The sequence below is a fragment of the Marmota marmota genome, unplaced genomic scaffold, assembly GCF_001458135.2.
Source record: "Marmota marmota marmota unplaced genomic scaffold, marMar, whole genome shotgun sequence".
Taxonomy (NCBI): Eukaryota; Metazoa; Chordata; class Mammalia; order Rodentia; family Sciuridae; genus Marmota; species Marmota marmota.
Window position 1 is genome coordinate 136,573 of NW_026000109.1, and position 11,802 is coordinate 148,374.

The window sequence follows — 11,802 nt, forward strand, 5'->3', positions numbered from 1 at the left end:
CGGAGATGAGATGTAACTGGACAGGAGCCAATACCCGAGCCCTCCTATGTATGCCTGCTTTTGCCCAGGTCCCTAATTACCCTGCCGACTTGGTGCCGTCATCCCAGACCCTTACGTTCAGAAAGCTCCCTGGTCATAGCTATCCCACTGGCAAAGATGATGACTGGGATCCGCAGTTGTGTCCTGCTGGCCATGACATCCTAACTGAAAAGTGTCCGTTTACGTAGGACAAGAGCTGATCTGCCTCGAGCATATGTGTCTCTCGGGAACATCTTGACCTGTTCAAGCCTCCTGATAGGGGATGGTGACGTGACGGTAACCCAAGGATGCAGTTATTACTCTTCCCTCCTCACTTTTGAGTGATTTCCCGCAGCTGTTAAAAAGATATATAAGGGGAACAAATTTGGCAATAAAGCGCGCACATGCTCCCTCCTGGATGAAGAACCTTGGTGTCCTGTGTATTTTTAACCCCGCCGTCCCTCACCGGACTCGGCTCCGTTAGCCGGACGCGGCAGACACCCAATCACAATGTCTGTTTGCCTTTGAGGAACCAGATAGTGGATCTCAACTAACTTGGACAGTATTATCCCAAGGGTTTAGAGATAGCCCTCATTTGTTTGGCCAAACCCTAGCTAAGGATTTAACAGAGTTCAGAGATGAAACATCTCTGACTGTCCTACAATATGTAGATGACATACTTTTGTGTGCTTCTACTCAAAAGGAATATCAAAAAGCTACTAAAGAACTTTTAAACTTCTTAGCAGATAAGTGTTATAAAGTCTCAAAGAAAAAAGCTCAATTATGACAAAAACAAGTTCAATATTTAGGATTACAACTGTCTCAAGGAACTCTCAAGCTAGGACTGAAGTGGCACTCTCTCTCTCCTCAGAAAAAGTCTTAACTGGGCTTCTCCAGAAATTGTCATCATGGCTGGTTTTGGGACTGTCAGCCAAAGAGTCTCTGAGAAAAAGTTCAATGTGGATAAATTTCCTATTTTCCTGTTGCCCTGTTTTGCTTAGCCACTGGCCAGGAAGATATCAGCACTCCAGGTGCTGGACACCCCCTTACTAGTTTTCACAAACGTATCCAGTATAGTACTTTGAAGAAATGTGCAAACAACGCCTCTGGCCTTGAGCTGGGCTTCACAGAGATGTCTACATTTTTAAGATAAGAAGAAGATACCAATTGGGCTCCATGGTAACAGCTGGCAGGGAAAGAAAGAAAGGGGAGAAGAAGCTCTCCCTTTCTCAGGTGTTGTCCTTGAAGAGTTAACTTGCCTAAAACAGTGAAAGAAAAAGCTGCTTTTGTGTAAACTTCTGCAGACTGTGAACTTCTGAGCCCCTCCCCTTACATGCTGTGTATAAAACTCTGAAATTACCTGTATTCAGGGTTCAGGGGATTGATTAATAACAGCAAAGGCTGTACCCCCTGAACCTGGCTGCAGCCAAATAAAACTGTTTCCTGCGATCTTTGGTGCCTTGCCTCCTTTGTCCCTACAACATTTTTGGCGACCCAGATGGGACATGGGACATAAGGAATGTTATTCTGCCTCTCTTGTCTCTGGGGACAGGCTTCCCTGGGACTGTGGGGGACAGCGTTCCCCTTGGTGCTTCCCCTTGGTGCCCAGGCCACTCTTGGCCTGAAGGAGGATCGACTCACCCAGCACCCTGGGGCTGCCACCCACAGGCAGCAGGAACCAGAATTAGGGTTTTGGAGCACCACCCAGATGAACAGGTAGGACCCGGGTCCATTGGTTTTGCAGCCCACCTGACTTCCCCTTCGAGGCCCAAGCAGGTGGAAGAGAGGCTTGATCACCCTCTGTTGGGTCCCGAGTACCCTCCAAAGTGGTTGGATCTGAAACAGACCTGGGAGTAGCCCAAGCAGTCTCTGTTGGGGTCAGCGAGAAGAGGGGAAACCGTGACTCCCTTTTCTGTTTGGTTTGGAATTGCTGGAATTTGGGCGGTATAGAAATTCTGTTCTGGCCATGTCTGTGTGAAAGTATGTGAAAGTGTGTAAATGAGATGGACAAAGGGAAGGGTTCCGATCCAACCCGAGGGCCAAAGCGAGTGCAGAGTCCTGATCCTCGGTTCCGTAGCACCTCATACAGTCTATGGCGGAATTTCACCAACCAATGTCTAGGTGAAAGCTCCAGGTCGGGGGTTGATACCGACCCGCAAGGCTAAGAGGGCCCTAAGTCCCCGAGAGGGGAGCGGCCGGAGATGGACGAAGCGAGTCTTGTCCTAAGTGTGTTTTGTGCTAAGTGTGCGACACCGACACAGGGTGGAACATGGGAGGCACACAAAGTAAACAGAGTTCCTTGAACCCCTTGGAATGTATGTTAAAAAATTTTAAAAAGGATTTTAAGGGAAATTATGGGGTGAAACTCACTCCACAAAAGTTGCGTACTCTCTGTGCAGCAGAATGGCCCACCTTAGGTGTGGGCTGGCCACCAGAAGGATCTTTAGATGAGAGAGTCATTGCTGAGGTCCTTTTAATAGTTGTTGGTACTCCTGGGCATGCAGACCAGTTCCCTTATATTGATTGCTGGCAAGAAATAGTACAGAAGCAGCCCCCTTGGTTGAGAGCCTGTCTAGATGGACAGTCCAAGCTGATGTTAGCACGAAGCATAGCAGCCTCGAAGACACAATGAGAGACAAATAGACAGAGGAAACCTGACAGAAAAAAGCCAGAAGAGAAACCAGTTTTGCCCCATGAGCCAGAAGAGACTCCACCACCATATGTACCACTCTACCCAACCTTACCAAGACCACTGGAACAACAGCCTGCACCCAGAGCCCCCTCATCTTCAGAGGTTACAGATGATAGTTCTCCAACACCCGCTACTCCTTCCTCCAATTCGTCCTCAGAGCCAGAAACTTCTCCTGAACCTAAGTCTGTTCTTCCACCTCCTGAGACCAGAATGGGAGCCCGTCCTAAGGCTAGAGCCATTACTCAAAGGAGAGTGCTCCAGATGCCTTTACGAGAAGCTAGAGGACCAGTCTATGTTGACCAGGAAAGAAATATTCGAAGGGACAATGCATTTATATGTGTCAGCCTTTCGCCTCCACTGACCTTTTAAATTGGAAAAATCATACTCCCTCCTATACAGAAAATCCTCAGGCCATGATTGATTTGATACAATCCATTACACAAACACACCAGCCTACCTGGGTGGACTGCCACCAGTTCCTTCTGACTCTATTTAATACAGAGGATCATAGATGGGTAACCCAAGCAGCTTTAAAATGGCTAGAGGAACATGCTCCAGATGCACAAGGCAATATCCAAGCCTATGCCCAGGCCCAGTTCCTAGACACTGACCCCGGTTTGGACCCCAACAATGAGGAGGACCTCCAAAAGATAAGGAGATATCGAGAGGCTTTCATAGGAGGCCTAAAGGAAGGAGGAAAGAGCCCTAAATATGAATAAGATATCAGAAGTGATCCCGAAACCAGATGAAAGCCCCAGTCAGTTCTACTAATGACTGTGTGAGGACTTTCGACTCTTTACTCCCTTTGATCCTGAGGCACCAGACAATCAGTGGATGATCAACGCTGCCTTTGTGGGACAAGCTCAGGGTGACATTTGCCAAAAATTACAAAAACTAGAGGGTTTGCTGGAAAGTGTGCCAATGAACTGATTGAGGTTGCCACTACAGTGTTTATCAATAGAGACCAAGAGGCCCAAGGAGAAGCAGACAGAAAGATAAAAAATAAAATGGATTTACTTGCGGCTGCCTTTATTGCGAATTCAGGAATCACTCAAAGGGGGGTCCTGCCAGAAAAAAGCCAAAACAATATTCAAAATTGGGGTCAAATACAAAGCCAAAGAAAAATCTGGCTGGAGGGACCATCACATCCTGGGATTAAGCTGAGACCAAACCAGGGCAGATACTGCCATATATAGGGCCATTGGAAGATTGAATGCCCCAGGAAAGACAATTGGGTTGCTGCTACTCCTTATCAGGACAAGAGAGGTGAAGTCATTAGAGGGTGATACCAGCCCTACAAAAGGGTCCCCCATGATGCTCAATGCCATGAACACCCACCTGATACCCCAGAAAAGGATTTTGTGGGACTAGTAACCATGGAAAGTTATGATGAGAACTAGGACCGACCGGGCTCCATCCCATTGGGCCCCCAGGAGCCTATGGTCCGAATGTTTGTAGGGGGCTAACCTATGGACTTTATGGTGGATACTGGGGCTCACCACTCAGTGGTGACCAGACTGGTGAGCCCTGCTTTCAAAGAAACAACTACAATTATTGGGGCCACAGGCAACAAAGCTCTTCATCCTTTCCTGTTGCCTCGGCGATGCGATTTAGCAGGTCATGAAGTGACTCATGAGTTTCTGTATATGCCAGATTGTCCAGTACCATTAATGGGTCGAGACTTGCTAGGAAAACTCCGGGCCCAAATAACTTTTGATGCAAGAGGTCAGGCAGCTTTATCATTGGAAAACCCTAAGGCAAAAAATTTTAATCCTCACCATTCCACAGGAAGAGGAATGGTGTCTCTTCAGCCTAGTAGAGACACCACAACAGAAGCCAGAGCTTCCTTTCCAAGTGCCAGGAGTATGGGCAGAGGACAATCCACCTGGACTAGCCCAAAATATTGCCCCAGTAATAGTGGGATTAAAACTGGGAGTTATGCCAAAACGCCTGAGGCAATATCATATTCCTCATAAGGTACAACTTGGGATTCAAAAACATTTGGACAGACTTTTACAACATGGGATTCTCAGGCCATGCCAATCACCATGGAATATACCTCTTTTGCCTATTCAAAAACCAGGAACTGATGATTACAGACCAGTCCAAGATTTTCGTGTAGTAAATCAAGCCACAGTCACTTTACATCCTGTGGTCCCCAATCCATATACACTCTTAAGTCTGCTCCCAGCTGAAACAGCGTATTTCACTTGCCTGGACCTTAAAGATGCCTTCTTTTGCATTTGACTGGCACCACAGAGTCAGCAGCTCTTTGCCCTTCAATGGGGAGATTCCAATGGGAACAAAGGCCAATTGACCTGGATTAGATTACCACAAGGCTTTAAAAACTCACCCACTATCTTTGGGACAGCACTGGCCTATGACTTAAAAGCCTTTCCTGCAAGACAGTGTGGGTGCACACTGCTCCAATATGTAGATGATTTACTGCTGGCTGGATCAACCAAAGAGGACTGCATGAAGGAGACACAACTGCTTCTCACTCTCCTATATGAGGCTGGTTACAAAGTTTCAAAAAAAAGGCCCAGATCTGTCAGGAAAAGGTCAAATACCTTGGTTTCTATCTGACTCAGGGGCAAGGACAGCTAGGCTCTGAAAGAAAACAGGCAATCTGCTCAATTCCAGTCCTTTCAAACCACCGCCAAATTAGAAAATTTGGGGGAGCTGCTGGATTCTGCCGTATATGGATCCCCAACTTTTCAGTCATGGTGAAACCCCTCTATGAAGCCACAAAGGGGGAGAACGAGATCCTCTGATGTGGGGGCCAACACAACAAAAGGCCTTTGAGGACATTAAACAAGCACTCACCAGTGCACCTGGATTAGGGCTCCCTGACCTCACAAAGCCTTTCTTTCTGTATGTCCATGATCGGTCTGGAGTGGCTGTGGGAGTTTTGACTCAGATGCTGGGTACATGGCACCGTCCAGTGGCCTATTTGTCCAAACAACTGGACTCTGTAGCCCAGGGCTGGCCACCTTGTTTATGGGCCCTTGCGGCCACAGTTCTTCTGGTGTTGGAAGCTGATAAACTGGCCATGGGACAATAACTGTTTGTCAGAGTTCCTCATTCAATTTTGACATTGTTAGAATATAAAGGACACTATTGGTTGACTAATGAAAGAGTGGTTAAATATCAGGGCATGTTATATGAAAACCCACGTATCTGTGTTGAGGTTGTCAAAACTCTAAACCCAGCAACTTTGCTGCCCACTGGACCTGGAAAACCGGATCACAAATGTGTTGAAGTCATAGATGAAGTGTTCTCCAGCAGATTAGACCTAACAGACCAGCCTCTCAAGGACGCCAATGTAGAGTACTTTACAGATGAAGCAGTTTTATAAAAGATGGGATTCATTTTCATGGATATGCAGTGGTCACTTTGGACTCTACTGTTGAGGCGGAACCTCTGCCTCAGGGAACTTCAGTGCAAAAGGCAGAGTCTGTGCAAATATTTACACAGACTCAAAATATGCGTTCACTACCATTCACATATATGGGGCCTTATATAAAGAAAAGGGGCTAATTAACTCAGGAGTAAAATACATAAAATATGGGCAAGAAATTCTTAAACTTTTAGACACAGTGTGGGCTCCCAAAAGGGTTTCAGGAAGATAATCCAGCCTTGGATTTAAATGCTGCTCTCCTGCCAGACCCACTAACACAATGGGAGCCAAAATATTCCCTTCATGAAACTAATTGGTTTAAAACTGAAGAAGGAAGTTATCTCCCTGGTGGATGGTGGAGATTTTCTGATGGCTGCATAGCCATTCTCAAGATTCTAGCCCCAGCCTTTATCAGACAGTTCCATAGAGGAACACTTATTGGACGTACAGCACTTGAGACAATTCTGAGCCAATATTTCTATATCCCCCGGCTCACAAGCATTACCTGGATGATTTGTGAACAATGTGAGGTGTGTGCACGTAACAATCTCCGTCAGGGGCCAAAACTTTCACCAGGAATTCAGATTATAGGAGGAGCCCCTTTTGAGGATTTGGAAGTAGACTTCACAGAACTACCACGCTCATTAAAACTGAATGTTGTGTTTACATCCCTGACAATTCTGGCAATGTGACAAATACTCTTAAAGATTTACATACTCAGATAGAAGCCATGTCCTCGCCAATCTTGTCATGGGAAGAATATCTTAGCTCCAGATTCTCTGGTACTTCCTGGTGGAAAACATTGTTAGTCTCTGTCGTAGTCATCATACTCATTGTCATATTCCTGTGCTGTGGCATTTATTGCTGCATCAATCTAGTCCCAGTACTAATGACTTCTTGTTTCTCTTATAGACCACCCATCACTCAAATGGCCCTCCAGCCTGTTACTCCTCAATCAAACTTCTGTCATGGACCACTCGAAGACGCGATTTTTAAAAGGGGGACTCCAAACTGCTTGCTCAACATCACCCCCTTTCAGCTCGAAGAAGCCAGAACTGTCTTTGCCCCCTTTCCTTACAGCAGTAAGGAGTTCCCAAAATTAGAAGGGGGAATGAAGCCAGATTTAAAGATGGGTAGTTAGTGTAGTTAGGTAAATCGGGTCTAATATCGAGTAAAATGGAAAATGAAGGCCATTTTGAGAATGGAGTCCCAGAAAAGCAGAACAACACTTGCAATGTTAATGTCCCCAAGGCTCAGAGCCCATCCCAAAGAAATGTTAATGAAACAGCTCCCAGCAAACATGGAGATGCTAATCCAAAAATCCTTCCTGCCCAGATTACTCCTTTGGCCCAAGTGTGCCCCACCCTTTGGGCCTTCCCAACTACATTCCATCACTGAAAGATATCAGAACAAAGGACAGGAATGGGACAGGAATGCGGGAAAGCTGAAAAAAGACCTTAGCTATAAAAGACGGGAGACATCGCCCTTCCACGGATTCCACCTCTTGGGTCCCCTTCTTCCTCTGGGGAGAAGTCTTTTCTGCTGTCCTTTAATAAAGCTTCTACTTTCCACTCTAAAGTTGCCTTGGTGTGCTTCTCTGGTGTTATACTTCAACATTGGGGAAGCAAGGACTCGTCACCAGTAAACAGCGTTAAAATTATGATGTATTTAACAAGGAAATTTTGTTATTCCTGTGATGCCAGGGTTACCAGATTCTTGCTTGGAGGTGTGAACTGGCTGGTAAAATAAAAAGTCTAAAAATAAGAAACAAAAGACAATAGACAAAATAGTTTTAAAAACAGGTCGCCTGTGGGTCTTCCAGCTCTGATAGGAATTGGAACTGAACAAGGGAAAAGGGCCCAAATCCTTTATTTAAGAGGAAATACATCAAAAGGTTTCAGTGTGGCAGACTTCTTGAAGAAAACAAGATAAGAATGGAGAAAACAAGTTGTTTGGGGTCCATCTCCAGGTGGCTGCATTTGAACTTAGGGCTGTGAGCTAAGGCAGGGTGCCAGCATGACCTGAACTTTCTTTGACCAGGGAATTTCACCTGGGATTTCCCAGAAAAGCATCCTCCCTGCCTTATGATGGCTCAAGCAAACCCATAATCTATACATGGCTTTAAACATCTCACACTTCTTTACTTTTTAAATACAAGCAACAGGCAATAACTTAGAGTTCCCAGATCTTGGATCTGAGGGTACACAACCTATTATCATAACACAAAAAAGAATTAGTAGCAAACATATCATTCTAATAATATATACCATGCGAATGTTTCAACATATTTCCAAGATTAAAGTCATCTAATTCATAAAGTATTTGTTCAGCTAGAGGTGCATGAGCTCAATCCTGCTTTTCTGAATTTCCTGGATGTGATGATGTAACTTCATAAGGTCCAAGCTATTATTATTGCTATGCCAAACGCCCATCAGATGATTTTTGACTTTTTCCCAATCCATTGGGAAGTATTATATTTGGCTGCATTAATAAAGACATACTTAGAGTCAGCAGGGAATCTAAATCTTTGTTTAAATTTGAGAACAGAAAGTTCATTTACTATATTTATGATGGTAGCTTTCAAAGCATTAATTTAGTCTCAATCTTTTCATCAATATTCACCTAATTGTACAGGGATTTGGAAATATTTTGAGCCAAATTATTAATTAAATTAGCTTAGTTAGATTACATTTCCTAAAAGTTATATTATATTTTTCTCCTTTTCTCTGCATTCTCACATTTCCAGAAATGAAAACATAAGGAGATTGAATACAGGCTCGAAGGCCATAGGGGGAACCCTCCTTACAGTTCTTGCCTATAAAGTCAGACAAGGAACCATCTGTAAGATGGAGAAAATCTAAGGCAGCTATTAAATGCCACAGATCCTTTTGTATGCCACCTTCAGTGAAAGTTAGGATACTACTGACAAATCCTCCAAGAGTCATAGGATCCTGATGTAACTGACTTTTATCAATTTTTGAAGATCAATCCAAAACATATCTGCCACTTCTAGAGATATTATGTTGTACTGGCAAGACATTTGCATAAGCCAACCATTTAGAAAACTCACCAAATTCTGTTGCAGATTGAATAGGGCAATAGATACTGGTGGATGTTACCTGGGAATAAGTGGCCTGTTATGGGAAAGTTCCATTTTAATAACTATCTGGACATATGCTCTTAAGTCCCCAGGGATGGTATGATTGGCTGGTCTAGGTCCCCCATATGCTGTCTTTTCCTTTCTCAAAAGTTATTTTAAACAGCCAGCATGTTTATCACGGGACCAACATATAGGTGAATACCCACTGTCCCCAGTATAATTAAACCCAGTGGCATGAATAGGTGTAATGTGTTTGTAAAACCTCCTATCATATCAGTATCATTATATGGGATGGATTCTCCAGACCATACAGCTGAGTGTACTAAATGTGGATCTGGAAAATAGGTCCAATAAGTTTCTCCATAGACTCTACTTACCTGATTCCTCAACAAAGTTAGCATGGCCCCATACATTGTAGTTGTAGTCTTATTTCCTCCCGGTTATTGAACTATCTGCTCAGCCTGAATTGTCAGGTCCTTCAGTTGTCTCCACAATGACAGGTTGGGTTTTCTGAAAATACACAAGCACAGCCTCTGCCCTATTGTGAGGATGCTCTTAAGCCTGAGCCTAAGCAACTCTATTTTATTTTATTATTTTTTTAACTTTCATTATTTTTTTAATTTTTATTTTTGTATCCGCAATCGTAGCAGAGACCCTGTTTTTTTAACAAACATTTGTTCAGATCACATAAGTGGAAGAAATAGTCATTTGCTCATCTGAGTCATACTTCCCTGTGATAAGTCTTTTCCTGGTTCAATATATGGATCTAAATAAAACCTTGCTTAGAGGGAGGGAGGAGGAGAAGGAAAGAAGGTTATGGGAAGGAGATTGAGCAACTAATGTTGCATGCATGTACAATTAGAGCATTAAAAAATCCCATTATGTACAATTATAATGCACTAATAATTTTTTTTTAATTTTGCCTAGATTCTGGCAAGATCAGGTACAATATGATTTCATATAAATTTGGCTAAAATGGGCCTTAGGGAGAGCAAATAAAACTTCAGTGAAGAGAAAGAATCCACTAAGTGTCTCATCAGGAGATTCAGCTTCAGTAATCAGCATTGTAGGGGTATTCCGGCAAATGAGCCTGGTTAGCCAGGACACAGATCCTCCAGTTTCTGTTGAAGCTGAGTAAGATCACCAACTCCTAATCACTCATTTTGAAGTTAAAGACCTGAAAGTTCTCGACAATACGTTCTGGTGTCACAGACTTGGGGATCGCCACCCCATTCCTCTGGATATGGAACCGAATATGAACCTGGGCTGAGGATTTTTTGTGTCTTGCAGCAATCTCCTTGATCTTAGGGTCCTCCAGTAGTGAAGGGTCTTCTGGTTTGGCCCAAGGTCTATCTGGAGAGCCCAGGGGGCTGTAGGCTGTGACAATGATGCCCTTATAGTAGCAGTATTGGATCAGTTTCTCCTGGGTGAGGAATGGGTGGACACTCGACCTGGTTAGTCACTGGTTTATATTTGAGTCCAGGCTTATTCAAGATTTTTTCAATCTGGAAGTGGTTGAAGTTGGAGACACCAAGAGCGTTCACCAACCCCTCATCCACCAGCTCCTCCATGACCTCCCAACATCCAAGAATATTACTTTACTGATGAGGTTGTTACCTTTATCATCTTTGGGGTATAAGTCCTTCCAAGCCTGAAATCCCTGGGGCCAATGAATAAGATAGACATCCAGATAGTCCAGTTTCAGATCCTTGAGGCTTCCTTCACAAGCTTATTCTCAAAGAAGGTGCACCACAACTTGCTCACAATAAAGAGGTCCTCCCACTTCACCACCTTCTCTTGGATCTTCTCTTGGATGGCTTCTCCAACCTCATTCTCATTCTGATAGACGTAGGCACAGTCTATGTGGTGATATTCTGCATCAATGGCCACCTTCATGGCTTCTTTGACTTTGTTTGGGGGAGACTTCCAGGTGCCCAGATCAAAGACAAGCATCTTGGCTTTGGTGCTGAGCTCCACAAAGGTGGCCATGGTTGGTGCAGAATTGGCTTTGAGAGAGCAAATAGATGTCTGATGTCAGCAACTCCATTTTAAAAACTCCAGTTTGAAACATGCAGTTTCACCAGGCACACGAACAGAGCCCTCCAGTATGGCCTCAAACAAGTTACTTCTCCTCACCCTGATAAACAGAGTGAAGTACCTGGCAGGTTGTCCTTGCCTGATAAGAGGGAAAGGAGAGAAAATCAAGGTGGAGACCACCAGACCATATGTTTCTGACCCCAAGGTAAATGATGTCATGAAGAAATCTGGTGGTAGCTGATAAGGATCGAAAGGGGGATCAAAAGCCCCAAAATTTAGTATAAGTAATAGAGCTGATGAACAGAGATTCAGCCAGCTGAAACAAGGATGCCCTCAATCTGGAGAACCTGATGAGGACCTGACATACCATCACTTTCCTGATCCTCTGTGCAATCCTCACCGCTCTCAAACTCTACTGACTCATCTGGACCCTGGTGAGAGCCGCTACTTCTCCCTATAATCCTCTTCTCAACCGGTCATCCACTCCATGCCAGGAAAAGCCTGCCTTGATTCACTGTGGTCTAAGTGAATGTGAATCTGCTGGACATAAATCCT

The 11,802-nt window shown here is 44.3% G+C and overlaps 1 pseudogene; it reads right to left on the minus strand.

The window, feature by feature from the left end:
- Window positions 1-10,115: 10,115 nt before the first annotated feature.
- LOC107160052 lies at window positions 10,116-11,253 on the minus strand (annotated as a pseudogene).
- Window positions 11,254-11,802: the final 549 nt, after the last annotated feature.